This window comes from Cygnus atratus, chromosome 5, assembly GCF_013377495.2.
Source record: "Cygnus atratus isolate AKBS03 ecotype Queensland, Australia chromosome 5, CAtr_DNAZoo_HiC_assembly, whole genome shotgun sequence".
In the NCBI taxonomy this organism is placed as follows: Eukaryota; Metazoa; Chordata; class Aves; order Anseriformes; family Anatidae; genus Cygnus; species Cygnus atratus.
In genome coordinates this window covers 36,288,832-36,315,031 of record NC_066366.1, presented here as the reverse complement: position 1 = coordinate 36,315,031, position 26,200 = coordinate 36,288,832, and the positions used below count along the sequence as shown (strand labels likewise).

The 26,200-nt window shown below is 41.7% G+C and overlaps 1 protein-coding gene across 23 annotated transcripts in view; it reads left to right on the top strand.

The window, feature by feature from the left end:
• The first annotated feature begins 285 nt into the window (after nucleotides 1-285).
• Nucleotides 286-26,200, top strand: part of PTPN5 (protein tyrosine phosphatase non-receptor type 5) — an 83,655-nt gene continuing 57,740 nt past the window's right edge. For 4 of the 23 annotated variants that reach the window (XM_035539954.2, XM_035539961.2, XM_035539941.2 and 1 more), the window contains exons 1-6: nucleotides 366-526; nucleotides 4,309-4,469; nucleotides 15,544-15,673; nucleotides 23,977-24,104; nucleotides 24,529-24,762; nucleotides 25,624-25,732. The gene's annotated coding sequence lies outside the window, so the exon portion shown is untranslated. Of the gene's footprint in view, nucleotides 527-589; nucleotides 728-3,998; nucleotides 4,019-4,308; nucleotides 4,470-15,543; nucleotides 15,674-23,976; nucleotides 24,105-24,528; nucleotides 24,763-25,623; nucleotides 25,733-26,200 lie in introns of those variants that run through there. The other 19 variants (XM_035539945.2, XM_035539946.2, XM_035539948.2 and 16 more) reach the window with 16 other exon arrangements.

Sequence of the window (26,200 nt, the reverse complement as noted above, 5' to 3'; positions counted from 1 at the left end):
GGGACACCTGCCCGCTCCTGCCGGGGGCCTGGCGCAGTGACAGGGGCGGGGGGCGCCGTGACAGGAACGGGGGGCGCCGTGACAGGGGCGAGCCCCCTCCCGCCGCCCCCCACCCGCGGCTCTGAGGGAACGCGTGGGGGCTGCGCTGAGCCGCCGCCGGCAGCGGGGGGCCGGGGCCTCACTGCGGCAGCCGCTCGGCGGGGAGCTGCGGGCCGCCCCCTGGGCTCCCCCCGCCACCGGTTCCATTCATGCTTTCTCCTTCCTTCGCCATCTCCCTCGCCGAGCGACGGGAGAAGACGGGAGCGCGCGTGGGCGGCCGCTGCCAGGCTCCCTGTCAGTCACACCGCCGCCGCCGCCGCGCTGCGAAGAAGGCGAGCGGGGGAAGAAAGAGGGCGAGCGGCTTGCCCGGGGGGAAGGGGGGCGGCTGGCGGCACTGCCCCCAGCCTCACGGCCCCTTCCCGGGGCGCCTTCTGCGGAGACTGAGGCGGGCGCAGCCCCTCGGAGGGGAGCGGCGGCGGCCTGAGGGGTGGGTGCGCGTGCACGCGGCGGGGTACAGGGGAGGTGTGTGTGGGGGGGCGCGGCTCTGAGGAGAGGCGCGAGGCAACTTAGAACAGCCGTTAACGGTCGTAACGGTTTGGCGCGGGGGGTGGGGGGCACGGGCTGAGGGCTCCGCCTTCGTGCGCCCCCCGCACCTGGAGCGCCGGCGGCGGGGCGAAGGAGCAGCAAGGTAAGGCTGAGCCGTGAGGCGCCGCCAAAAGGCGGCTGTCTGGGTCCCGAGGGGAGGACGGGAGGGAGGTGGGCGAGCAGCGGGGGCCCCGTGGGCAGCCCCAAGCCCGGCGCCCCACCGCTGCCTCGGTGCCCTGCCCTCCCCTTCCCTCCGCAGCACCGGGCGGCTGCTCGCACCGCGATTTTTCTCCCTCCCTTCTCCAGTGTGATTTCATGCGCCTCGCAGACCCGCCGAGGAAGGAGCGGGGAGGCTGCTCTCACACCCACAGGCACGGTAGCGGCAGCAGCGGCACGGCTCGGCGCCGCTCTCCTCAGCACTGCAGCCGGCAGCCGCTTCCCCTTAGCGGGCAGTGCCTGGTGCTGAGGAGCTGCAGGCGGAGGCGCAGCCGGGTTCTGTGGGGAATCGCTCTGCTGGCATGGAGCAGGACGCAGGCTTCACGTGTGCCCCCTGAGCTCGCAGTTAAGAGCGATTTTTTTCAACTTGACGTGCGGTTTTCTCCTTACGCAGCTGCATTTTAGCGAGGCGGTGATTCTTGTATCTGGAAAGACGAATTTACTAGGTTTATCCTTTTTGTATAACGGTGTTATTTACGGAGTTTATGGGGTTTGGATCCAGCTCCAGTGTTTGCCACCTGGTTGGCAAAGACTTGCAGCTGAGGATGAGACCCTGTGCTGGTTTTGATTAGGGATTCGGGAGAATTGTGGCCGTGTTGCCCTCTGTTCTTACTTGGTGATAACTGTATGCGCCGAGGAAACAACGTCTGCTTTGATTTCAGCCTTTTGTCAGGCAGTTTGAGATAACTTGTTGTATAAATCCTGAAGCTAATGGATCAGATTGAAATCTTGGGTAGATTCAGAGCTCACCCTGATTTTAGCACAAGTTTTGTACATGACAGAGTGCTGAATTTTACCGTATGTGTTATCTGAAGTAGAAATTTTCCCTTTTGCTTTTCCGCCACTTGTTTTTCATTTTGTTCCTTTGCAGTAGCACTTTGGTCAATGGTTTCATTGATATATTTGAATTGTGGTTGTATGTTTGAAGCAAAGGATAGTTCTGAGGCTCAATATGCTCCCATTGAGACAGAACAGAATTTAGTCTGTTGACTTGAATGAATAAAATGGATCCTAGCGCTCTTGGTTTACATTTGTGTACGATGAATCCCAGGGATTTCAGTAGGTATGCCCAGGAAGGTGAGCACATCATGTTCACATGTGTAATTCATTGTGCTGTAATTGAATAGGTGTTATTTTTTGTAATATTTTGCTGACTTTTTTTTCCTCACCCAGAATTATGGTTGTGTTTTAAGGGCTAAGCTTTAAAATATTTGTCAGTACACTATAGAGAGTTGTCAACTGGATGTCATGTGTGTAAAACTGGAAGAACCTCCAGACAGCAAGACCATCAATTCAGCGTGATAAATGTAGAATACACAACAGGAAAGCAAATCTGAATGGTTGTAGCATGCATCTCGTGAGCCAAGTGTTGAAAAGGTAGAAAGCCAACAAGCAGATTAATGCCTTCAGCTTCCAAGTAACTAAAGTTGTTTTAAATGGAAGAGCTTTATTCTGTTATGACGTGCAGTTCATGACTTAAAGAAAAACAAGAGAATGGGGAAGAGAAGTTATTTTTGAGCATTTGTTTTTTTGATGGTGGTGGTGGTTTTTGTGTGTTTTTTTTGTTTTTTTTTGGGGGGGGGGGGTCTCCAAATTCCATTATGCAGCAGGATGCTTTCCAGTATGTGTTTTCAGTATCTGGAAAGGCAGATGTTGCTGCAGCAGGGGCAATTACAATGACTTGCAGTACAGGAAGGAGAAAAAATATCTGTTCTGACTTTTCCTGCATAAAGCATTGATCAGATACAGAGCTTTAAGTCCCTCAGATAGTATGAGAATGTTTGAAGTAAGGATCTGTTTTTTTGGTCTGCTCTGTTTAGGGCTTGTCAACAGAAGAGATGAGATAAGCACCACAGATAAACTTGTTTCATTAGTGGAGTGAAATTAATGCACAAATTAAAGGAAGTGTTTGTTTCTAGAAAAAAAAAATAGCTTGTGTTACAATCTCTGTTAAAGAATTCTACCTTCTTGGCTTTACCTTACAGTTGTCCCCAAACCTCACCAAAAAGCAGTTTTCCTAGGTTTTGTTCTTTGTTGGATGCTTAACCAAACTGCTCTGTCCTGGGAGATGTTGAGTCAAAAAGCAGAAGAGGCAGTGGTGACTCAAGCACTGTAGGCTTTTACAGAAGAGGTCTTCTCAATTGTAGCTTTTTTTAAAGGTGCATGATAAAATCCTATCTTTTCTGAGGTTGCTGAGAACTTTGTTATCGCAGCATAAGAAGCTAACTCAGAGAGAACTGCATAGACCACAGCAAAGTGAGGCTGATGTGACCCTAGATTCAACCTGTGATAGCATGTAGCTTCCGAGTTTAAGCTGGTGATGCCAAGAATTTATTTCTAGCTTTTAAATATAAATCGTTTCTACTTTAGAGGATATTTGAGACTTCCTGAAAGTAAAACATGCAAGTGAAAGTTATGAATGGAAGAGGTGACTTGTGCTAAGGCATCTTTTAGCAAAGCAAGACTGGAGGAGATGCCTTCCTTCAGGCTCCGCTTTCATACTGGTTTGATAAATAAGTTCAGTCTAACACCAAGAAATGACTCAAAAGGGCAAAAAGCAAATAAAATAAAAAAAAAAAAAGGCTTTTTCCTTTTATCTTAGAGATGTTTGGTCATCTGTTTCTTGCAGGCAGGGACTTCATTACATGTAGCTGGCAAAGCACTTTGGCCCCTTATTTGTATAGCAAGTGAGCCATGATACACAGGAAAGGCATGGGGCCCTAATGTCTCAGGAATGTGGCAGGATTTTTTTAACCTACTCCGGAGCTCAGGCACAGTAATTGCTTTTTTTCCCCCTCTTTTCACACTCCTTTAATAGTATAGAACCACCTGGACTAGTTTGGTTCTATGTTTTACTACTGTGCGTACCAGAATAACAGCTATTTAGTGCAACCTTCAGCGTTTTTATAACAAAGTTGGTGTGGACACAACTGCATGTGTTAACAGGAATTCTTGGTTTTGACACAATCTCGTCCTTCCGGTATAAACAACTCAAGTTACAGGGAGATTGTGAAATTTTTTTTGTAGAGCATCAGATAAATACCTTCCAATGAGCCTTGTCAAACACTGCTGTGTAATAAAGCCTTTTTTTTTTTTCCAGAAGAGTTGTGTATGTGATGCTGGGTTCACATAGCAAGGAGTGACAGAAAAAGTGCTAGCCACATGTAATATATTTCAGGTGTGCTAATTTGTTTAGGATGATACCTGTCTTCATAATCCTGCGTGCAAACTTGGGTACTTACAGATGTGGCAGTGGTTCAGAAAGGTTTTGAAAGCTTCAGTGAAGTTTTACCCACTGTCACACAGCTAGCATGCCACCATCCTGATGGAAGTCTGCGTGGAAACACGGCTTCATCAAACTGCATAACCTATGACACGGATAGTATTAATTACATTGCTTTCTTAAATCATTCAAATGTTGTAATTCGTATTTCACTAGAATTGTTCTTCCACCTGCTCTGTCCACAGATCATGTTTCGTTAAAAGTGCTGAGGAGCACCCAGAACTCTGAAGACAACAGTTTTGTGCAAGATAAGAATGTTCCTTAAAGAAGCTGATGGAGGATAGAGCTCAAGAGTGCCTGTCAGACACTGGCAGCATAAGATGACACCGTAGTCTAGTCTGAAATTGTAAGTCTTGAGGAAGACTTGATGTCTTTCATTTTACAAAAGGTTCTTGCACTGGAGAAACTTAATAGTGGGCTGGAGTCTGCTTTCAGGACCTGCATGGATGTGTTTGCTTCTTTTCAGTTGTGCTAATGTCAGCGTGGAGCAGCTAAATTTTCTTTGGTGGGTCAGGTATTCTCTGTATGCAGATTTTAACTGAATCCCTCTCCGTTAGAGGAAGTGGAGTTTATTTACCCAGGTGAGCCTGAGATCCACAACCCCCATTTCTCAAGTACTTTGCAGAACTGCTAGGAAATCTAGGAAACAGGTGGTGTAAGCTTTACAGCCTGACTGAATCTACCAAAGGAGTCTCCACTTCTGAAGCTGTGTATTCATAAGGAATTGTTTCATTTACAGAAAGCTATTTGGAACCTGTAGGTACCAACAGTCCTGAAATCATTGATGCCATGAAACATTTCACGTGAATGATATCCATACCCTTGCAGAGTCTGTTTTTGACTGAGGCTTTTTACTGTATAGAGACCTGTCAGTAGGGGACCAGGTTACAGGTCAGGAAGCTAGGACACTGGCAGTATATATTACATGGTTGTAACTACAGTATTAAATATAAAAATTGCACTACGCTTGGCAGATATGAGCTTGAGACTACAACTGGGGGAAAAAAAATCAATATTAGTAGATACTTTACTGGAAACTACAAGTCCAGTGGACTTTTTTCCATTTCAAAAAGTGGAAGAATCGTATCTCAGGCTTCCATTTTCCTTCACCTTCATTACACAGTTCTTTTAAGAAACAGTAAACGCAATAAGCAATCTTGTAAAGTGTGATTCTATTTATAGGTAGGCAGTGATCAAATCCTGTCATTTATTCCTGTGTGACCCCGAGAGAAGCAGGAGATGGATGTTTTTCACTGGGAAATGGAGGAGTAATTTACATATGGAAATTTGCTAACATTAGTATACCAAGCTTATTTGTTATGTGTGCACACATTTTAAAGAACTAGGCTGTGAACAAGGAGATGTATAAGCCTAAATAATAAAAATGGCTATTCTGGTAGTTACCCCTGCATAGACAGACTATTAGATATAAACTGCTATTGCAGAAGTTGGGAAAATTGCCTCTAAACATGGAGGAGGGGAAAAAACAAATAACAAAGCTGGGGGGGCGGGAAGCCCCAAAATTATGCAATTTGAAATGTAACAAAAGCACAGAGATCTTTCAAAGCACACGTGCTTTGATAAAGATAGGTATTTTTACCTGTAAAACCAATGTGAGAAATCGAGGTTAAATGTCCTCTTAAATATCCATACCTTCGCTTGTTCTGTAGCTATGTATAGTGAATAGTGGTAAAATACTTTCTTTTACAATTTTAACTGTTTATTCAGGTAATGATGCATGCTGTACTACCAGCGCAGCAGAGGAGTGACTCTGGGACATCTGTTACTCTTTGAAATGCATGGTTATGAAATCAGGATTAAACCTAAAAATCACAGCCTCCCTAGACCCTGCAAGTTCTTTGTGTCTAGAGATGTATGCCCGTTGCTCAAATTCAAGGGGATACAGATAATGACGTATCACACCAGTTATCATTAAGAAATAGATACTGAAAATTGGTGTTGGAATAGCACTAGTCTCTAAACTTATGTCAGTAAAATGTAAAATTATTTGAAATAAATGGTGGAGGAACAAGATGTAGGACATGGCAGACTGTTGATGCATGCAAAGTAACAAACAGGATGCTTGAAGGAAATCTTTAAAAAAAAATTCTGTGAGTTTTGGTAAATATCAACAAGTATTTTAGATTTTCTTTGTAATATGCAGGTTGTAAACAATCAGCTTTTGTGTCAAGCTCCTAAGTATTTGATGTTAGAGTATTTGCACTGTGGTACCACATCAGTCTGTAAAATCATTGCAAATGAATGTCAAAGAAGTATTACAATAGAATATGGCTTAATTCATAGGCCAACGCTGAATTTAAAGTTGTGGTAGAAAACTTAAAATTGAAAATGTTTTAGAAAGCAGTATTTTTCTTGGAGGAATATCAGTTGGTATATTATGGCTACATTCAGTTATTTCATCTATGCTTCCTTTTGGGTCATTTCTTTTTTCATAACCTAACTGTGTTTTTTTCTGGCATTCTTAGAAGCAGAAACTTGAAATTTTCATTTCCAGAAAGACTCAATTAAAGCTTACAGGGCCATTTGTGTTTACGAAATCTGTGCATAAGTTGTTTCAGTATTGAAACAATAGCATGCTACTTGCTGCTTAATGTTCCTTAATTAGTTAATGTTTAGTTATTTAACTGTGCACAGTTTAATGTATAGTTTATTTCTGTGACTTCACCTCTCAGTGGGGGGGCAGCTTAAACAAATTTAGATGATGCAATCTTTAGGATGAATGGCTACCTTGCTTTTGGGGGAGGATGAGGGGAGGTGGAATATTTGGCTTACTGCTCTGACACATCTCTCAGCCCATGCTTTGGATTCCCTCTTTTTGCCTTTGGTCACCCAGACCTGTGTTAGCAGGCCAGCGAGTCCCAGGGTTTAGTATCACTGATCTTTAGCCAAGACAGATTCCATAGTTTGTGTAGCCAAGCAAATGGAGGTAGACAAGAATCTTCACTCCAGGATTTTCTGTTCTGTTCTTCTTCCTGGAGGCCATGCTCTTCAAAACAAAACAGCAAAACCCAACAGTGACACTGTTGAATTTGGAGCACTCCTCACAGCCAGATGCTTTGTTCTTCATAAGGCCTTGGTTTCCCATAGGTCTCACAATGGTTATTTTAATTCTCTGAACAGACTGACCTGGCACTTCATGCTCTTGTTTGTCTTCAGACACTTAAACATTTCACACCTCTTAGGAGTACAACAGAAATATTCCCACATACCTGAGCCTCTGGAGGCTGAGCTTGAAGTTGCTTTTTCTAATCCAGAGCATCCATGTGGTTCTGAGTCAATGACAACAGAACTAGGGCCTAATCTTGCCCATGGGTGAGATATCTTGTCTTATGTGGAAGGAAAGTTTGATGTTTTCCTGAAGAGGTAAAACTTTCAGTTTTTCAATTCATTTGTCATCTCTCGTTTAACACAGAAGCTAGACATGCTTGTAACCAGTCAGTTGGCAGGACAGAACATCTTTATTGGTCTCTGGAAGCTAATCCTGCAAATGCCAAACATAACCTGACGGAAGCCAAAACCAATCCGTTTTACACCATTTCAATTCCAGGTAGTGCTGTTAGCAACTTGAGTGTCACAGTTCCCTTGCCTTCCCACCCCCTCAAACCCATGCTGTAACCAGTAGGCCTTGCAAGACATTATAAGCCAATAGACATGGAAATTCAGAGCATGTCTTCTATTACAAAATTATCTTAGACGTTGCCTCACAACACAGACCTCTCCTGGAGACTTAATAACCCTTTAAAACCAAGCTAGCTGCATCTGGTGTTTTAAAAGCTTTGGCTTGTGTTTGGTAATTTGCCTTGTTTGCAGTGAAGACTTAGGCAAGCCCAAGGAGTACTGGTGGCTTTTTGATCTTACTGGTCTTTGCAGAGACCAAGATTACAGATCATGCTACAGATTCCAGACAATCTCTAAAGAAATGTCTTGCCCTCCCGGATTGTGATGCTTGTGGATTCTTTGTAGGAAGCTGCGCTGGAAATCTTAATTCCTGAGGCTGTGATCAGCACTAGACGTGATTTGTGAATTCTTTTTTAAACTGAAGTTTGCTATAACATGAGATTTAGTTGCTTGTACCCAAGCCTATCCATTTTGCTGCTTTCAAAATGTGGTTTTACTGCATTTTCCCTTAATTCTGCACTCGAGAAAGTAGCAAACCTAGCAGTTTCTACCCTAAGAAAAACATTTCCTTTTTTTTTCTACAGGTAGTTGCTACTCCCCTTCAGTGGGAAAATGTGTTCTGTTTGTACCACCAACGATATGACGAGCCTCTAATGGTACCTTAGAGTTTGTTATGAAATGCAAATAGTGACATTTTGTAAAGGTGCAGAGCGTTTTTTCAGGTGTCACTGTGTAAAACCAAAATTACTGAAAACATAAGCTAAGAATTTTGCATGGTGGGGGGTCTTTCTTCTGAACTGTATCTCTCAGGTGCTATAAATAAGAAGTATTTTCATAATAGATGACTTGCAGTCTATAAAAGCAGGTCATTCCAATTACTATCTTCTTTCTCTTATTGCCACTTAAATGGCAGAAGGTATTTAGCAGCCAACAGCATTGCACGCTTCTTTAAATGGAGGTGAATGCTTTGTGGAAGTGAGATGAGGGGAAGGTTCCACTGGAGTATAACCAGCTTTGGATACCTTTGGAAGGCAGGATTGAAAAAGCTGAGGTGGGTTAAACCAGCAGTAATCATTTTTTTTGGTTTTGTTTTTTTGGGGGGCAGATGTTTGCCTAATTTCAGTTCTTAAAGAGAAGTTGTATTTTGTAGCCCTGTTCCTGTGCAGGTTGATGATTATAAGTATTTGGCAAGGGGATTGGGAGAGGAGAGGTTGAGAATTTTCTTCTTTGGTTGAGACAAGTAGTGGGGAGAGGAACAGTCTATCGCGCCTGCTCACTGCTCCTGGCTGATCTCTGAAAATTGCCTTGTCACAAGCAGTCCATGGATTGTAGGCCGACACTTGTCATGCAGCAGTGGTGACAACACAAACACCAGAAACCTTGCCACACAGACACTCTGGAAGGTTTTTCTTAAAATTCTGCTCTTGAGTAGTTACCTGCTCAAAAGATAGGCAGCTAGACTAACCGGGATGCATTCCCTGTGTTTCCCAATCCTTCATAAGATTTTGCATCTCAGTAGTACTTTGTGCAGGGTGCAGGTGTATGTTCCCATGAAATAATAAAGAAGGCAGATTCCTACAGGCTTGCTAATGGCAGTGAGTCCTCATGGGCTTGAGGTTTAATGTTTCTCCCCTCCTGCAAGATTTAAGAAGCTTGGCACCTTGACTCAGCTTCTCCGAGAGAGAATTTGTTTTGCCAGAGATGTTATTTATGCCATTCTCTTGGACACGTGATGCTGCTTTTGAATTTACTGTCAGTTCACTGAATTACTCTCGCCTGTTTGTTTTTTTAATACACTTGTAAATAAAATAAGCTGCTTTTTTTTTTTTTTCCAGCAGCATCCAGAGACTGGGAAAAGGATTCTATTTTATCTGTCAGCCAGTACAATTTTCTGAAAGTTCTGCAGAGCCCTTTTACTTTTAGGAACAGAGACTTGCTGCTTCTTCTTCCTGTACCTTGACATTTTGAGTACAGCTAGACTTATTTTCTTTTACAGAACATCTTCCATTCAGTACTCCAAGAGCATCTGTACCATCATTTTCTGTCTCAGTAACAGTACGTATTACCAGCCTGGAGCTTGGCTGTATCCGTCTACTTTAGGAGCAAAGCCTCCCTTGCCAGTACAGATCATTGTCACCATTCCATTACACTGACCGAAACATTTGCTCCTTAAGTTTGAGAATAGCAAGCCAGAGAGGTGGAATAATTTAACTAATTGGCTTGTTTCAGTCCTCTTCTAAACATGGAAATCAGAGCCTGAAAACATTTGTGAGATGAAATCTTGGCACAGACACGATCGTTTCTGTGAAACTGCAGATGTGACTACTTTGTTATGAAACTGTTGGGAGCTTCTTGAATTATTGTAACAAATCCTGTGACTGAAAACCATGTAATGGCTATTTTATTCTGCTAGTGATTGTTTCTGCAATCCAGAGCCCATTTTGAATGGCTGCATAATGAAAATAGTTACAATTTTCTTTTAGGTTAGAAAGGGGGTGCTTCTCACTCACACATATGATGCCTAACTTGCTCCAATACACATGAGGAGTTGGGCTAAAATACACACAGCATTAGGTCACCCATTATTTATTGTCTTAAACCATGTTTTCAGACCTTTAAGTGCTCTGTTCTTTGTGGTAAATTTATTGCAAGCATGTGTAACATGTTTTATAACATCTCTGACTCCTTAATTACGTATTTTTCCCTGAAGTGGTCACTGCCCTTTTAAATTAACTTTCATTTCTTTTGAACTTCCAAGCATCGTGCACAACAGTGTTATATCCTGAACTTTTTAGGAAAAAAACATAGTCCCTTTGAATTTCCCCATGTGCTCTCTGGTGCCGCAGCTCCTCAAACTCCTGACTGGGAACACTGTTGTAGATCTTGCTGCTGAATATAGTGCTGGCCATTTGCCATAGTTCTGCATATTGCCAGTGGGCAGCAGATCACAAATGGAGACTCACTGCTCTAATGTTTTGTAGTGATGCTAGATAATGAGAGAACCAGCAATTAAGCAACAATATGTTTTATTTGCAGCGTATTCTATGCAGCTGAGAACATCAGTTATCACAGTCTGTTATCCTTGAGTGGATAAGATTACATTATATTAGTTTGCATTAGATTAAATTGAGAACTGTTGCTCGGTGTTAATCCTGGTTATGACTTTAATGTTACATAAAGGCTTTTAAACACAAAAATTGTGTCAGTGATAAGATACTGATTCAGGTGTCGTGCTGAACGGAGGAGACCATTACCTGTATACCTAGGATTTTGAAAAAGATTTTTTTCTGCTTGGCGAACTTGCTTAAAAGTCAGGTACTGCTAACATTATTTCTGGCTTTACTGTGTTCTGTCACAGCCTACTGGAGTGGATTTATCTGGTGGTCTGGGATTTGTAAAGCTGTGCCTGTGAGATTGCCGATTAGGCTGGGAAGAGAAGGGAGTCCAACGCTAGCTGGAATAGTGTCTGCTGTCATTTGGGAATTTGCTTTATGAAGGCACCCTGCTTTCTCCCTAGGTTGTTAATATTGAACAGAAGTAGAAACTGAGAGCAGATCTCCAAACTGACTTTCTGTCCTTGAAACCAGATGTTTTTCCAGTTTGGAATGTAGTTTCCTAGCTGTGTCTGTAAGCTTTTCTTGCTTAATTTTTTCAGCCAATACCAATGTCTTCTGCTCAGTGGATGGCTCTCCTCTTTTCCGCCTGGGTCTGTCACCTCTTCAGCCCAATTGTCATCTCCTCTAGCTATGTATTTCTCTCTCTCAAAAAGCTCAATAACCTTCTGCCACAACGGCTTCAGGCCAAGGAAGTGCAAACCACTGTCTATGTCCATCAAATCCTCACAGATTAGCAGTTTCTGTTTGATGTTCTCCCAAGTATGAAGGAAAGAGCTTTTTTCCCCGAAGCAATATTATCACCTCCATTCATAACCTCTGAAGACAGGGCAGGTTACCCATAAACACAGTGAACAGCTTAGCTGGAAGAATTCCACATTTAGCATAAAATCAGTGGCAACTGAGAGCCTCAGCAGAAACAAGTAGCCAAGCCCCAAAAAAAAAAAGTGTTAATGAGGAAGAACTTCAAACCACTGGAGAGCTAATTACCTGTGTCAGCTGGGGGATATCAGAGGGGTTCAATATGTGATAACCTGAAGATGAACCCACCCCAGATAATTAAGGATGATGTATAAGTAGCTAGAACCAGTGAGATTATATAGAAATTACTGCATGCAGATGCTTCAAATATATTGGTATTTTTCTCTAGTACTTAACACAGTAGATGTGCCATCCAGTAGGAATTTTGGGGAAAATAATCTATTTTATGGCTTCTGAGTCAAGGAGGAAATACTGTGAGTTAAATTAGGATCTGATACTGTGGTTCTGTGATTTCTTTAGTTCATTTGCTACGATGTGTTTTATGTTTGTCCTTAAGCAAGGTGCTCAGTGCTTGTGGAGAGGATAAGGAATTTTGAGTAAGTTTTAAGAGTTGATGACAATTTCTTGCATGTTCATAATGAAGTCTTCTAGAGCCTTACATACAAGTAAAAGTAGTGGCAACTTGTAGGCAATAATTAGATTTGGAGAAAAGCATTGTTTTCTGAGCATTTGTGGCTAATTTGCTTTCATAATATTCAGCACCCTTGGGATCAAGTTTATTACAGCCTAGAATATTATTAGCTGATGATGTTGAGACTTCCCAGTCAGTAATGGGGGACAGAATGGGATGGGACCTGACCTTGAAATGAGCTGTGTGTCACCATTACAATCTATGTGAAAGAATCACCTGTTTCTCCCTTTTCTTCTTCATTTGCAACTGATTGCTATGGATGTCATTCTCTCTTAGTCTTCAGGACACAGCAGGTATTTGTAAGTATCTTTTAAAAACCACCACTGGTCCTAGAAATAGTGGCACTGATCCATTCAACTATTTCTATGCTGCTTCCTGAAATATTGAACTTATGTGTTGTGTCTATCTGCTTGTGATTGCCATCTTTCTTCTCTGCAGTTGCTGTGTGGTTCTAGGAGCTGATGCTTCATGAGCTACCAGAGCTAGAGATGAGTAGAAATCTGAGATCCTTCTGACATTTCAGGCTATTTGAAGCCTTGCTTCCTAGTAATAATAGTTTACATTATATTGGTAAAGCTAGAGAAGCTTTTTTTTCTCTGTTGTTCAAGAACTGGTCTGAGACTTTACACCAGTGTAAATTTTAAAGCTTTTCTGCTGTACTAATCTCTCATGCGTCATTTTGGAGCTGTTAATTGATGATAATTCTGAATGTTTAATCTGTTTTCTTTGAGGATTTCTAAGCTTTTTGGTGGCAGACTATTTCTCAGTGACACTGGTTGATGTGGGGAGTACTTTTTGGGATGCAATGGGATGGGAAGGCAGAAGAAGCTATTTCTCTTCAGTGTCTTGTGTGTACGGCAATGCTCTGAAAAGCAAGGGCTGGAAAAGGTGAGAGTGATTGGTCCTGTTCCCCTCTGCACCTGCCACGCATTCATGTTAGAGGATTATGGTGCAGAAGGAAAGCCCCATCTGTTGATGTTTGCCGTGGTGTAAGTTAGTTCCTTTGAGTTAGTTCCTTAAATAAGGGACTTTACATAAATGGTGTTGCTGGACCTGTGTTTCTGAGTGTATGCCATATCATGTCTGTGGGTGTGTTGGTAACTGCTGCAGAGAAAAGGAAAAAGTGAGAAATCAAGTCAGTGCTAGAGCTGGAGAGGCTAAGCACTCCCTTAGTTATTTGGAGGTCATTATTTCTATGCAGGGTTTAGCATCTTCACAAAAAAAAAAAAAAAAAAAAAACTTGGTCCAAAATAACCTCAGAAGGTACCCCCAAAGTGAAGCTTAATTTTTCCTTATGTTGAACCTAATGGCAGAAATCCCCCAGATGGGTAAAACAAGGTCAGACTTGCATGATGGTGGTCTGCAGGCTGTATAATGTCGAGGCATGTGCACGCAACCATTGGCAGTTTTCTGTCTGAAAGGATCCTGATAGTCTGCTGTGGGGCAAAAGCTGTTGCTCTGTTTTGAAATTGTTTGAAGTGCTGTCCAGAAAGAGAAAAACAGTATTGGCAGCAGTTTCCTTTGCTTTGAATATTATGTCTGTATATTCCTTAGAGAACTCATTAATTTTTTAAGGCTGTGGCAGCAGCAGGCTAAGTGCATACAGTAGTGGTACACTGATGGTTTGAGGTGCTGCATTCATCCTTTTGGGGTCTGCTCCCTTCAGTGACGTGCGGTACCCTAGGATGACTGGGAATATTCAACCTGAGAAGTAGGCTTCTTAGCCTACAGGAAGGTGACATTTGGTACAATGGTAGAAACAAGAAAATGGTTTTCTTTCTAGAGCATTTTCTGCTGTCTGATGGAAATGCTTCTTAAGATGAACATACTGTGCTAATAAACTCAGCCTGCTTATAGAAAGAGGGGGATTATGCAAGACAGACCCACTTGCTAGCTGGTGGTGGGGAGACCTCAATATGTGAAAGGCGAGGTTATGAGTTACGGTATGATTTCTATTCAGTAATTGTCTGGATGAGTGCCTTGATTGCTGACTTACAGGGTCTTAATGTTGTGAATGGGTAAGCTTTTCAAACCAGGATATGTTAAGGGTGGCCATGTTTCATGTATATGCCACTCTTTTGTAGTTTATGGTATCCAGATATTTCACTGTCTTACTTTTGGCCTTGATTTCCTTCTATCCTTGTGCCTCCCATTTTTTTCTCCAGGGATGACTGAAAATACTGATGTGCCTTATCCAGGAGGACATGAGATGAACAAAAACTAAACAGCAATTCTAGGGTCATTTAGGAGGTCTATATTAGATGAGGTATGGAGCTCCTGAGTGCAGACCTAGGACCCAAGTTATCACACCTAGCTTCCTCTGTAGGAAAAATCATAAGAGATTCCCACTGTGTTTTGAGCTACAGCATTGGACCCTAGAAAAAATGTACCTTTTTTTTCATGCATGGGTGCTTTGAAGGTGTAGAAATCAAGGCTGAGTTAGCACAGCTGAAGCAGTGCAAGGCTGTGGCATGACCTTGGGGCCCTGATGACATTGTGCTGTCACTTGGACGCATAGCCATAATACAGAGAGCAGATTTAAAGGGACATCCTCCCGTGCCCCACTGCCAGTCAGCTGTGGGTCACGAGTGAGACAGGGTTGGCCACAACTGAGGCCTGAGGCTCTCTGGAGGCTGTTCTTGGAGACAAGTACACCTTCTTGAGGGGAGCAGAGACATTGAAGGATACTGAGTAGTGTGTCACGGGATGTTTGAGGCACCAGTGCTTGGACCTTGGGACAATGAAGGAGGAAAGCAGTCAGCAGATGGGCCTCCATTTGGTACTGAAACCACTTACTGGCTTTACTTGGACTTTAGCGTGACTTTACTATCCTTACTTTTGACCTTTAATATTAAGACCGCTTAGTGCAGACTCCGGTGGTTGTGGAGTGTCTGTTCCATACACTCTCTAATGCTGTCTAATGCTGCTTCTCCTCCTCATTACTGTAATCCTTTTCCAAGAACTAAAAATCAGAGGCATGCTTTCTTCTCCAGCCAATGGGGCTGGAAGCTATAGGAGCTCCAAATTCAATACTATATGTTCTGTAATCAAAGACACAATGTAAACAAACTGTAAAACATACCAGATATAAATGTCAAGGGGGAAGTAACGCTCCATCCAATACAAAATATATTCTGTGCATAAAGCTCTCACGTGTGCTGTATATTTTGTAATGTCTGGAATGGAATAGTACTAATCTTCCTGACCCTGAATAGGTATCATCCGTCCTGCGATGGAAGCAGAATCAAGTTCTCTAAACCAAGGATAGCGGTCCAAGTACAGAGAGACTGTGGTCCAGACCCCAGGAGCGGCTACATGCTTTAACACCCGTTGATTTAGAAACAGGTAATCCATCATTCTTTGGGGGGTGCTAGCCACCCTTACTTCCTACTGAGATTAGAGTCAAGGGCGTTTACCGCCTCCAGGATTCAGCCTTAAATGCCTGCCAAAATGTTCTCTGCTTTTGGCATTTGTAATGCTTCCAAGTTTTTTGTCTTTTTTTTTTTTTGTATTTGCAAATTAAAATATCAAATCTACCTTGATACTAATATTTTCTTCCTCACCTGTCCTCCTCCTTTCCCCGCCCAATCTCCAAGTCTTTCTTTGTGGACTGGAACCCTGTATATCATGTTTCAGTAAGCTTTGGGGTTGTTTTGCTAACATATAATTAGGGATTTATAATGTAAATGGTGACACAACCTTAACTAGCCTGTTGCAAATGTGACACTATTAATTAAGGGCTCTCTAGGGTGCAGTATGCTCCTTGGTGGATTAGCTTCCTGGAAATTTAATGGCAGTTTGCAAATTGGCATCCAGTTTTGCTTTTAGTCTGTTTCTTGCTACTACACAAAGGAATTCGGATTCTCGTAATGTGAGATGGTGTTTTATTCTTTTTTTTTCATTAAGGAGATAAAAGTAAAAAGATTTCTTTTTATCGTTCTGCTGTGTTTTAGACAGGAGGATGAGTCAGCTGGGGAGATCCTGGAGATACGGTACAAAGACAGATTGCTTTGTTTGTCTGCTTAGTGTCCACTTAGTTTTCTAGAGATTAAGCAGGATATTCATGCCTAGCTGTAAGTAACCAATCAAATTAATATCTCACATGTTGGTGAAGTGCGCTGAAGTTCAGAAAACACACCTGAGGTTTAAATGTAATCCTAGCTCTGTTTCTGCCCAGTTACTTTATGGAGGGAGGTGGAGATCAGCATTATAGGGTGCTATAGGATTTACTTAGTTCTTAGTACATTTGGAGGCTAAATTGTTTTGCTTCCTCTCAGAAGAGCACTGGCTTCTATTTGTGGTATGCTACAATTTTCTGTACTCCTTACAGGTTATCCATGTAACATCACTGTGTAATAGCTGTTTCTAAACAACTTCATTTATAGAAACACAATAATTCTAGAATAGCTATTCTTAAAATACTCATCCTACTCTACTCTGGCATAACTTGTATCTGTAAACAAATTCATAAATGTTTAATAATGATTGGGAGGTCTAATAATAAGAACTAAACTGGCCTGTGTGGCAAACCTTCTAGCTAAGCAGTTCTATACCTTAAAAAAAAATAATGTTCTGTAAAGATCAGCATTTACCTAGCTGTTGTATACTACCTTTCAAGGCATGCCACCCTAAATACTTCGTTTTGTTTTCAAGTTGTTGGTTGTCAAATACTTTCCAGCCACTTGATTTAAACACTAAAGTGCTGAAATGTATTGTAAAATCTCTTTTTTTTTTTCTCGAGAAATTAGTTAAAGAGTGAGTCCATAAAAATGTATTGCTGTCCCTTGTGAAGCAATTTTATAGATACAAAATAAACTCTCCACCAAAAAAAAAAATCTAGCATTAACCATGAAAGTAGCTCAACTTTATAAAAAATCAAAATGCTACCCAAGATGAAAGCTTGTTTAGCCATGACATATATTCTTCTGTGCATTCTACTGTGGGTTGAGTTACTTGTGGATGTGCTTGACTTATGCTGTTTGACTCTACAAATGCTGGGAACCATGAAAATTTTGGCTACCTCTCCTCGTGCCATATGCTTTGCTAGCATGATGCTTGCTCATAAGCTGATCAGACTGTTTTGATGGAGACTCAGTGCTGAGAGATCATGAATCCACGCTAATGTTTAATGGCAAAACAGCCTTGAGTGATTTTGTGCACAAGAGCAAAAAAAAAAAATTTAAATGAACCAGAGTTCAACATCATCCTTATGAATGGATGAAGAATATGCTGAGAGCTTGCTGGATCATCTTGAGGAACCGTGTCAACACCACTTATGGCATGTGGCGAAGGAATACTGAGTAGATAACAAGCTCCTTCGGATAGCTGGTTCCTGCACAGGGTAAAACTAGATGAGGATTTGCAGTGCAAACATAATTGGCAGTAGGATGAGGGCAGGAATGTGTCCTATTCTGTCAAAGTTAGGGTAGTATAGGGAAATTATTCACTTGTTTCCAAAAAAAATTGTCAGGCAAATGCATTTGATGCAAAGAGTTCTTAATAAACTTAAGCAATCTAGCAATAGTGTCTCTATGCATTTCTCCATAATGTTTCCACAAACCATTTGGCAAGCTCTCTGGATATGTGTCGAATTCAGAATTACAGCACTTGTGTTTGTATACGGCATGTGATCTGTTTTTGCCCTTTGTTACTTACGGCCTGTACTCTGCCTCACCCAGAAGCATATAGACATTTGCTTACCTGAATTAGAATTTCATGAGCAGTACTGCACTACTTGGATTGAGATTCATGTGGGTGGGAAGGAGCATTATGTCATTTTAATCCAGCAGTTAGTTCAGGGATAAAGGAACAGGGAAGTGATGGTTATGCGGAGGTGGGGATGCAGACCCGTGTGGAGTTGGTAGAAGGGCTGTGCGGCAGAACAGTAATTCCTTTTTCATATAAAATTTCTTGGATGCAGCTGCAGTGTGTATCCCATGGTGCAGTGCTGATGGCCAGAAGGTGTCCATGCCCACCTCTTTTTATCCTCATAGAAAGATGTCTTTCAAAGGCTCAGGTGGATTTCAGTAGGGTTGTGGACTCAAAGCCATGCACGTCTGTGCATCTGGTATTCTTAGTGCTCCTCATAAGGGTCCTAGCAGAAGAATGTAGTAATTTTGGTGCTTGCTTTGTGTATCATTTTCATGAAATCTGCTGAAAGGAATTATCTTTACTGCACAAAGACTGATTGCTGAGGAAGATATTGTGACCACTTGTAGTGGCTGGCTCTCTAGCAGGGTTTTTTGACTGCTATGTGGGAGTTTGAGGTTTCATCAGAGCAGAGAATTTAATTTCCTATTTCACTGAGGTTAGATTTTTACAGAAATATAACTCTGTGTACCTTGCAGAATCTGCAGGAGAGCAGAGCTGATTTGTGTTGAGACAGATCTCCCACACAGCTGTGAACACAAGTGCACAAATTCAGAGGAGCTGGGTGTAAATCTGAAGTAACTGTCATGGCGATTGATGTTCTCTCTAGGAGTTAATCTAGATTTACATCAGGGTAACTGTGACCAGAATCTCTGTCTTTGCTAGACTTCAGTAGCTCACAAAATTAATTGCTAATTAACTTGAGATAGTTGATTATTGTGGATGCTTCCCACATATTTCTCCTGTCTTACCATCATGGAACTTAAAGGCAGAGCTCCACAAGATCATACCAGACCCAACATATTCTGAACTCCTGCTTGTCAAAAGCTGTTCCCTTCAGCTAGACATTAACCTTCTGAGTGCAGTCGGCAGATACACCAAAGCCCTGCAGTCCTCAGGGATCCAAACTTGTGTGCCTCTGGGGGATAAACAGCAGAGACATGGCAGCACACATCATCTATGGCACTTAAAATAGCAAGGAAGAAGTTAGAGGAGGTCCTGCAGGGCTGTCCCAGGTTATCCTGGAAGGCTGGCCTTGCCGCTTTCTGCAGTGGAGAGGTGCAGCATGAGTCTTTTTGACATAAATATAGTAGTCAATGTTGAGTAGGCTCACGGCTGAGATACCTAAGAAACAGCCTGAGATACCTCCCCTCAAAGCACTACTCCCCTTGTGTGTCAGAAAGGAATTGGATTTGTGTGCTGTTAATTCTACAGAAAGCAGGTTGTAACATGAAGTATCTCATGGTAAAATATTAATTGGCAGCATTCAGGGCCATTAGGAGGGGAGATGGCAGTGCTGTTCCTTCAAGGGTTGGCAATGCTGAGGTGCCTGAAGGTTCCGCTTCCCTCCTTTTCTCTAAAGTTTTCACCCTCAATATTACACGAAAATGGCACACCTTTTTGTGTGTGTGTTTGGTTTTATATGGTTTAAGTAAAACAGAGATGCCAAAAGAATGGGATCCTTGTGAACTTAACTGGTGTATTGCTGTAGTTTGGGCAAGGAGATCTTTTGACAGCCTTGCTTGAAAACTAAGTTCTGGTTCTGCTCCAACTTTGTCTGAAATGGAGGTGGAGGAAGACAGTAAAGCAAACTGGCTGAGAAGCTGTAATGTCTGTTAAGATAGTAAAGGAATCTGTGTTGGGGTTGAAATCAAAAGTAAGGCTATACTCAATAAAAGGTCCTTATTCTGAAAAGAAACATTTTAAGTCTAACCAAAGGGGAAAAAGGCAACATGAGTCTAAAATGTCATCCTTGTCTTCATAGACTTAATAACCTTCCAGATTTTGGGCTGTACCTTGAACTCGCCTGTCTCCTAACAGCTTCTAGTTTGATCTGGGAAGGCCTGGTCATACTGACTGCTGAACATGCAATGAAGATGTAAAAATACAATAAACTGGTAATCATCTTTCTTGCCTGCATATGAAAGTAAAGGCATTGTGCCAAGCAAATATGCGCATTAGATGACTAACAGAGCTCCCACACTGTCAGTGTAGGCAGGGAATATGCAATGCAGCCACATATGTGTCTCAGAACCATACTGAGTGCTTTTTATTCTTAATGTTTGGTTTTGTTTTTAAATAGGAGTTCAGATCCTTGAGCAGGATGTTTATCTCTATGCACAGAAAACAATATTGGTCATAGTTTTTAATATATGATCAAGTTTTTAAAATCACCAGCTGATAAATCTATTGTGAGTGACATCAGAATTTCAAGCGCTTTCTATAAATGTTCAGTAGAATAGCCCTGTATATCAGATGTAATTATCTGAGTTTACAATCTTTTCAAGCTCTGGAAGAACCTTTTTGCTTTTCTAGTGGAAAGTCTGTTGGAAAGTCTTGCATTTAACTGCCCTTTTTTGAGGTTCGATCTCTTTTTTTGGTAAAATGTTAGAGACTTTGACAAAAATTAATATGCTGTAACAAAGGAATTTCATTTAATACTTGCTCAGCCATGGTTTTAAAATACCCATGCAGACATGACTAAGCTGAACACCTAGGGGAAATTCTGTAAATCCCTGTAAGAGGGATGCATTTCCACATTGCATTTAAACAGTGAGCTTCCATTGAAGGTGGTCCCCTTTTCAGTTCCCCAGTGATGACTAATCCACACCCCTAATTAGTTTTCCATTAATTCTGCAAGCTGAAGCAGCAGCCCTATTTCTGCATAGATAAGATGGATGAATATGATGCAGTGGAGGAGATCAAGCGGGATGAAACATTTGTGTCTGTAGCAGTGTAAGGTTAGACCAGCTTAAGGTTAGTTTTATGTTGCACTTAAGTGTTGACTGTTCATGTGGCAGTGTCGTTTAAATCCCCCAGGGAATGCTGAGAACCACCTGAGTCAAGAACTCTGCCAACACAAAGTGGGAGACCATCTCTTCAGTTGTCTTTAAAAATAAAGATTTAAAAAAAAAAAGGCAGGCCCTGGAAACAGGAGACAAAATTTCAAACCACCAAGTACCGGTTCTGTGACCTGACACCCAGCTGATCAGTATTTGATGGAAAGATCTCAGCTTGTTCCAAGAGCTAATGTTTTTCCAAGTTCGTCACACTTACCTCTGGCTCATCCCACAAGCATATGGTATTTCAGAAAGCAGAGTTCCAATGTTAGACAGGTAAAAGAAGGCAGAAGTCTTGAGACTCTTCCCAGGACTCTTTTGTAGACAGCAGCAGAGTCTGTCAGTATCCTTTTAGTGCTAAATAACTTTCCATTTGATGACAAATACATTTCTGCGTTAAAGACCAGTAATCAGGGAAGCCAGATTTCCCTTATAGAGCTGTTCAGTAGCCTGTGTAATAGATTGGTCTCTATTTTCTCTGTTCCCATTTTAAAAACCTGTTTCTTATTTGTTGATCTCTGAAAGTTGGCATCCAGATCCCTCATTCCAGTTACCTTACTTTTACTAGCAAAAATTGCTGTTACGTGGACTAGCAGTTACAAGGAGTTGTTTGGGATGGCTGGGGTGAGAGTCTACAAGTAGTCTGCATCATATAAACTGTGCAGTACTCTCAGCTGGTTAATTAACTTGTTTTTCTGGTCCCAAGACAGAAAGCACTTAACATGCATGCTTTAGTTTAATAACACATTCCTGCTCATCTGTCCCAGGAGACTTGTCTCTGTCTTCAGGTTTGTCCATTCTTAAGGTGGAAAAAGTGAATGTAAGGACCAAAGGTTGGAGAGTGTGGCTTTTTAGGGAAATGCATTACCCACTTTGTTAAAAAGTACTTTGTTGAGACGTCTGTAACAAAGTACTTTTTGCTGATTTGGGGTTGTAGATGTAGGGAGGGAACATCTTACAACACAACCTTGCTACAGATTGCCTGATAGATGTGTTTGTTGGACTAGATTCTGTGTCCTTTCCAAAACAGGGAAGAACTAGCAATAAACCATTATATCGTTGTGTTCCACTCTTTAGATTTGTGTTATTGTTCTGTGATGATGCTCCTGCACATCAGCCTTCTTTGTTCCTTTGTCAGTGCCCAGGTAATCATATGCACAAGTTTTGCTTGTGTCTGGGCAGACTATGCCAGAGTTTTCGGCAAAAATTAACCTGGGAACTTAGCAAAAATTGGGGTCTTGCTGGTACAGAGTACAAAGTAAAGTCACTTCAATTTCCATGAAGTAGTCTGGATGTGCTGCTGAGTACGTGGTACCGGTAGTTCAGCAATTGCTTATCAGTTTGCTGTGACACATCCTCTAGAGGTTTCACACAAAGCAAATTGATGTGCTGAATTCCTCTCTTAACTCAGAGTCTGGTTTTGCTGGCACTTATGCACATGAGTAAGTGTGTGACTAGTTTTATCTGGTTGTGTCAGCGTAACAAAGGACATGTAAGAGTTTTAAAAGCAAGGGCTTGGTTGCGCAGCTACATTCAACTTAGTGTTTCAGGTGACTAGGTGTTGGTAAAATTATTCAGCCTCCAAGGTTTTTCTCATAGTCATGGGTGCATAGCAGCATATTTTGTCTAGATCACTGCGAAGTAGGTACAAAATGCTACCAGGTCTTAGTATTGTTTTCACACCAGTTGTGATAATAACTGCAAGATTTGTAAGGTGTTTGAGAATAAGATTTTTTGTTTTCAGAGACAGGACTGACTCCAAACTGTCCTTGATTTAGTAGTATTTTCTTCTGAGTGTTCACATGTTGTAGGAGAGATAGAAAGATGGGGCAAGTGAGGTAATAGATGGGCTTATTTCCTTCACCAGTTGGAGTCCTTCACAGTGTGGAGTCTGGCAAGGTATCTACACTGAAGGCCAACTACAACAGTTGCAGATTGCTTAGGAAGGGGGAACTCTCTCTAAAAGCTCCATGGACTTAGAGATACAGGCCCTGTGCCTGCAACTTCAACATTAATTCTTCATTTGGCCTCTCTAGAAATGTCACAATACCAGGTTCCTTGCACAGCAGTGGATGTAAAGAAAACTTCTATACAAGTGTTTGAATATTATGGTGAACTGTAAACACTAGGGAAGGTCAAAGAACAGCTTTTTTGGCTGCTGTCACTGCAAATAGGTTTATGTTAAAAACTCAGGTGTGTGAACATTACCTCATGTCAGCTGAAACACAGAAACTACACGTACACATTCTTACTCTGCTTTTGTAAAAGCATTAAGCATTTTTTGCTTGAATTTTAGCGATGTTGTTTTCTGTTTGCATTGCGCTGAGAGCATACAGAGTAGATTGCACTTCCACCTAACCGAAGTAGTAACTTTCTACAATGGGCATACGTGTTGACACACCAGAGCCCTTTGTAGGAATGGAAAGGGAGCGGTATAGAGAGGCTGAGCATCTTTCAATAAATTACTTGATAGATGGGCATATAGTTTGGCCATCAGTAGCAAGTCATGGAAACCAGTTACCTCTTGGTAAGACAGGCTGCTGGATTGCAGTGAGCACATTGCAAAGCCTCGTACTCTGGAACTGTTGCATAGTGCTGGCAATTATGTTATTGCCTGAAGTCTTAGTGGAGCAATGAGGATGGTGATGGTAGACTCAGAACTACCACCATGTCTTTCTATGGGACTTTTTGGCTGCTTTGAATGACATCTGCTCTTTAAAAAAGTTCTGTCTTCCCTCGGGACTTGCCTGCAAGACATCTTTGTAGTGTTAGAGCTTTGACTTTGGAAAACGTATCAGCAAACAAACTTAATGAAAACACTTATGAAAATAATTGTTTCTCATATTTTTCCTGGGAGGGAGAGAGAGGTATTTCAAAGGGGCTATAAAAATATAATATGGTCTGTGAATCTTATTCCTGTCTTTTTTTTTCTGGTTTTAGGAATAACATTTGGATTCCGTTTTGACACACACTGTCTACCCAGACAGTATTTCTTGTTCTTGGACCTATATAGTTCTTCTATGCTATGTTTGTATTATAAGTGAAAGATGCTGTACCGAGGCTTTACAGTAAGTTTCTTCCTTTGACTTAGTAGTCCCTTACCCTGGGTAACAGAAGATTCCTTAATGCTAAGATATGCTGTGTTAGTTAAGGTTATGTTTTGAGGAGTGCCTCACAGCTGACTCCGACTTTGTTTTAGCTGGCTGCTGTCCTGTTGTATCCTGGTGTCTTCTAAGAATGTGACTTGCATTATTATAAATAAAAATATATTTTTTCTTTAACGCACAGACATGCTTACCTGTATGCAGTGGTCACCTCATGTCCCTGTGTCAGGGGTGAAGGCTGCATTTCTGGGTGGACTTCAGTTTGTTAGCCTGCTCAAAACTGGTCTTTCCAATTTTGAGTAAAATGAATTATCTGTGGTTTCAACAAGAGCTCTGTAGGAGAGGGTACTTCCAGGATTTAGCCCTTTTTTTTATTCTTGTTCTTCAGGAGGTGTCCTGATTGGGCTTGTGATGCAAAGTGTGTTGGCATCAGCAGAAAGAGTTGTATTGGTTTCTGTGGGCTTTGGATGAATGTGCCTGGTGATGTGCTTTAGAAGTTAATGGTGCACCATATAAGACTTGGATGAAGAGCACTGTATCCTCTGGATAAACAAAATACAGCTTTGGTCCCACTCTTAGTAGAATTTGTAAAGGAGGAAAAAGTCCTTGCACTTTGTTAGAGGTGGGTTTTTTGTTTTGTTTTTTTGTTGTTGTTGTTTTTTCTACATACCTGTATGGCCCTCTTTTACCCATGTTTTTTGCTATGCTTTGAGTGGCATGGTGTGGCACTAAGTGTCTAAGGCTATGATGGACTGTTCCAAAATTCTTTGTTCAGTTAGCTCCTTAGGTAGGTAAGATGCAGTCAACGGTCCTTCACAAATAAGTAGTAAGTGTCTCAGTCCTGTACTATCAGACCTTTAAGGACTCTGAGATCTTAGTGAAATCAGTCACTGATTTCAGCTGAAGGTTTTGCGTGGATCACAGTTCTGTATGCAGGTAATAAACAAAAGTAGGTGGGCCAGCGTAACACAGGAATATACTTCATCTCCTTTCTGTGCTTCCTCCAATCCCATCCTATCATTTGCAAAAAGCTGAGAAGAGGTCAAATGCCTGTTGAACGTGCTGCCAGGCATAGCTGCTTTCAGACACTGCTTACAGGAACCCAGCCTTAGGAGAGGACAAAGTACAGGTGGGTGCACTTCTGTCTGCTACTGTTCAAGGAATTTGCAGGCTGCTGCCAGATTGTTTTCCAAAAGAAAGCAGTTCCATGCAGTGATCTGGGCCAGAGCAGTGATGATAAACATGAACCATAAGCAGTGTACCAGACTAATGATGTTATCATAACATTAAACATTTCTCCTTCTTGGTAATGTAATTTCTGGCTTCTGCTTATTTCAGATCAGTGGCTTGATAGTTTAGGGATGAAAATCACATCACGGTCCCTAGAATTTCTTTTTTGGGCAAAAGGATGTGTAAAAGGCCCCAGTGATTCTTGGACATCTGGTAGCATTCAAGCTTAGACTTTTCATTTATGTTTTTTTAGGATTCTAGGGCATAAAGGACGTAAACAATAATCCCAGAGGTTCATCTGTCCTGGAGCAGACATTGAAACTAAGCTACTATGTGACTAAAAGAACTGAGTGCGTCTAGTGGTAAGTAAGGCAAGGAAGATCAGATTACATTATACTTCAGCATGGAAGAAAAATTGTCTCTTGTCATACGCTCTTTCAGAACTTGTCCTAATTTTCTTGGAGAATGAAGGGAACAAGTAACAGCAAGGTTGTAAATGCTTTGCAAGTCCCAGTTAGCAGGGAATGTATGCTTTTTGCTAGATCTTTTTGGTCTGCTGAATATCTTTTAATCTAGCTGTGGTTCTCACGTTATGCAGAGGGTCCGTTTGTCTTCTGTTAAAAGACTACTTGATGTCTATAAAGCTCATTTTAACTAGGATTTCTAAAGAAACCTAAAGGATTGATCTTCAGTCTTCTTAAAGCTCCTAGGAAAGTCATCCTAAATCTAGTCCATAGCTGTCTCAAACATTTTTTGTTTATTAGTGGTAAGCAGTAAGGAAACTAGTGTGGATTTGTGTGCGCGCTTTTTTTTTGTTGGTTGTTTTTCTT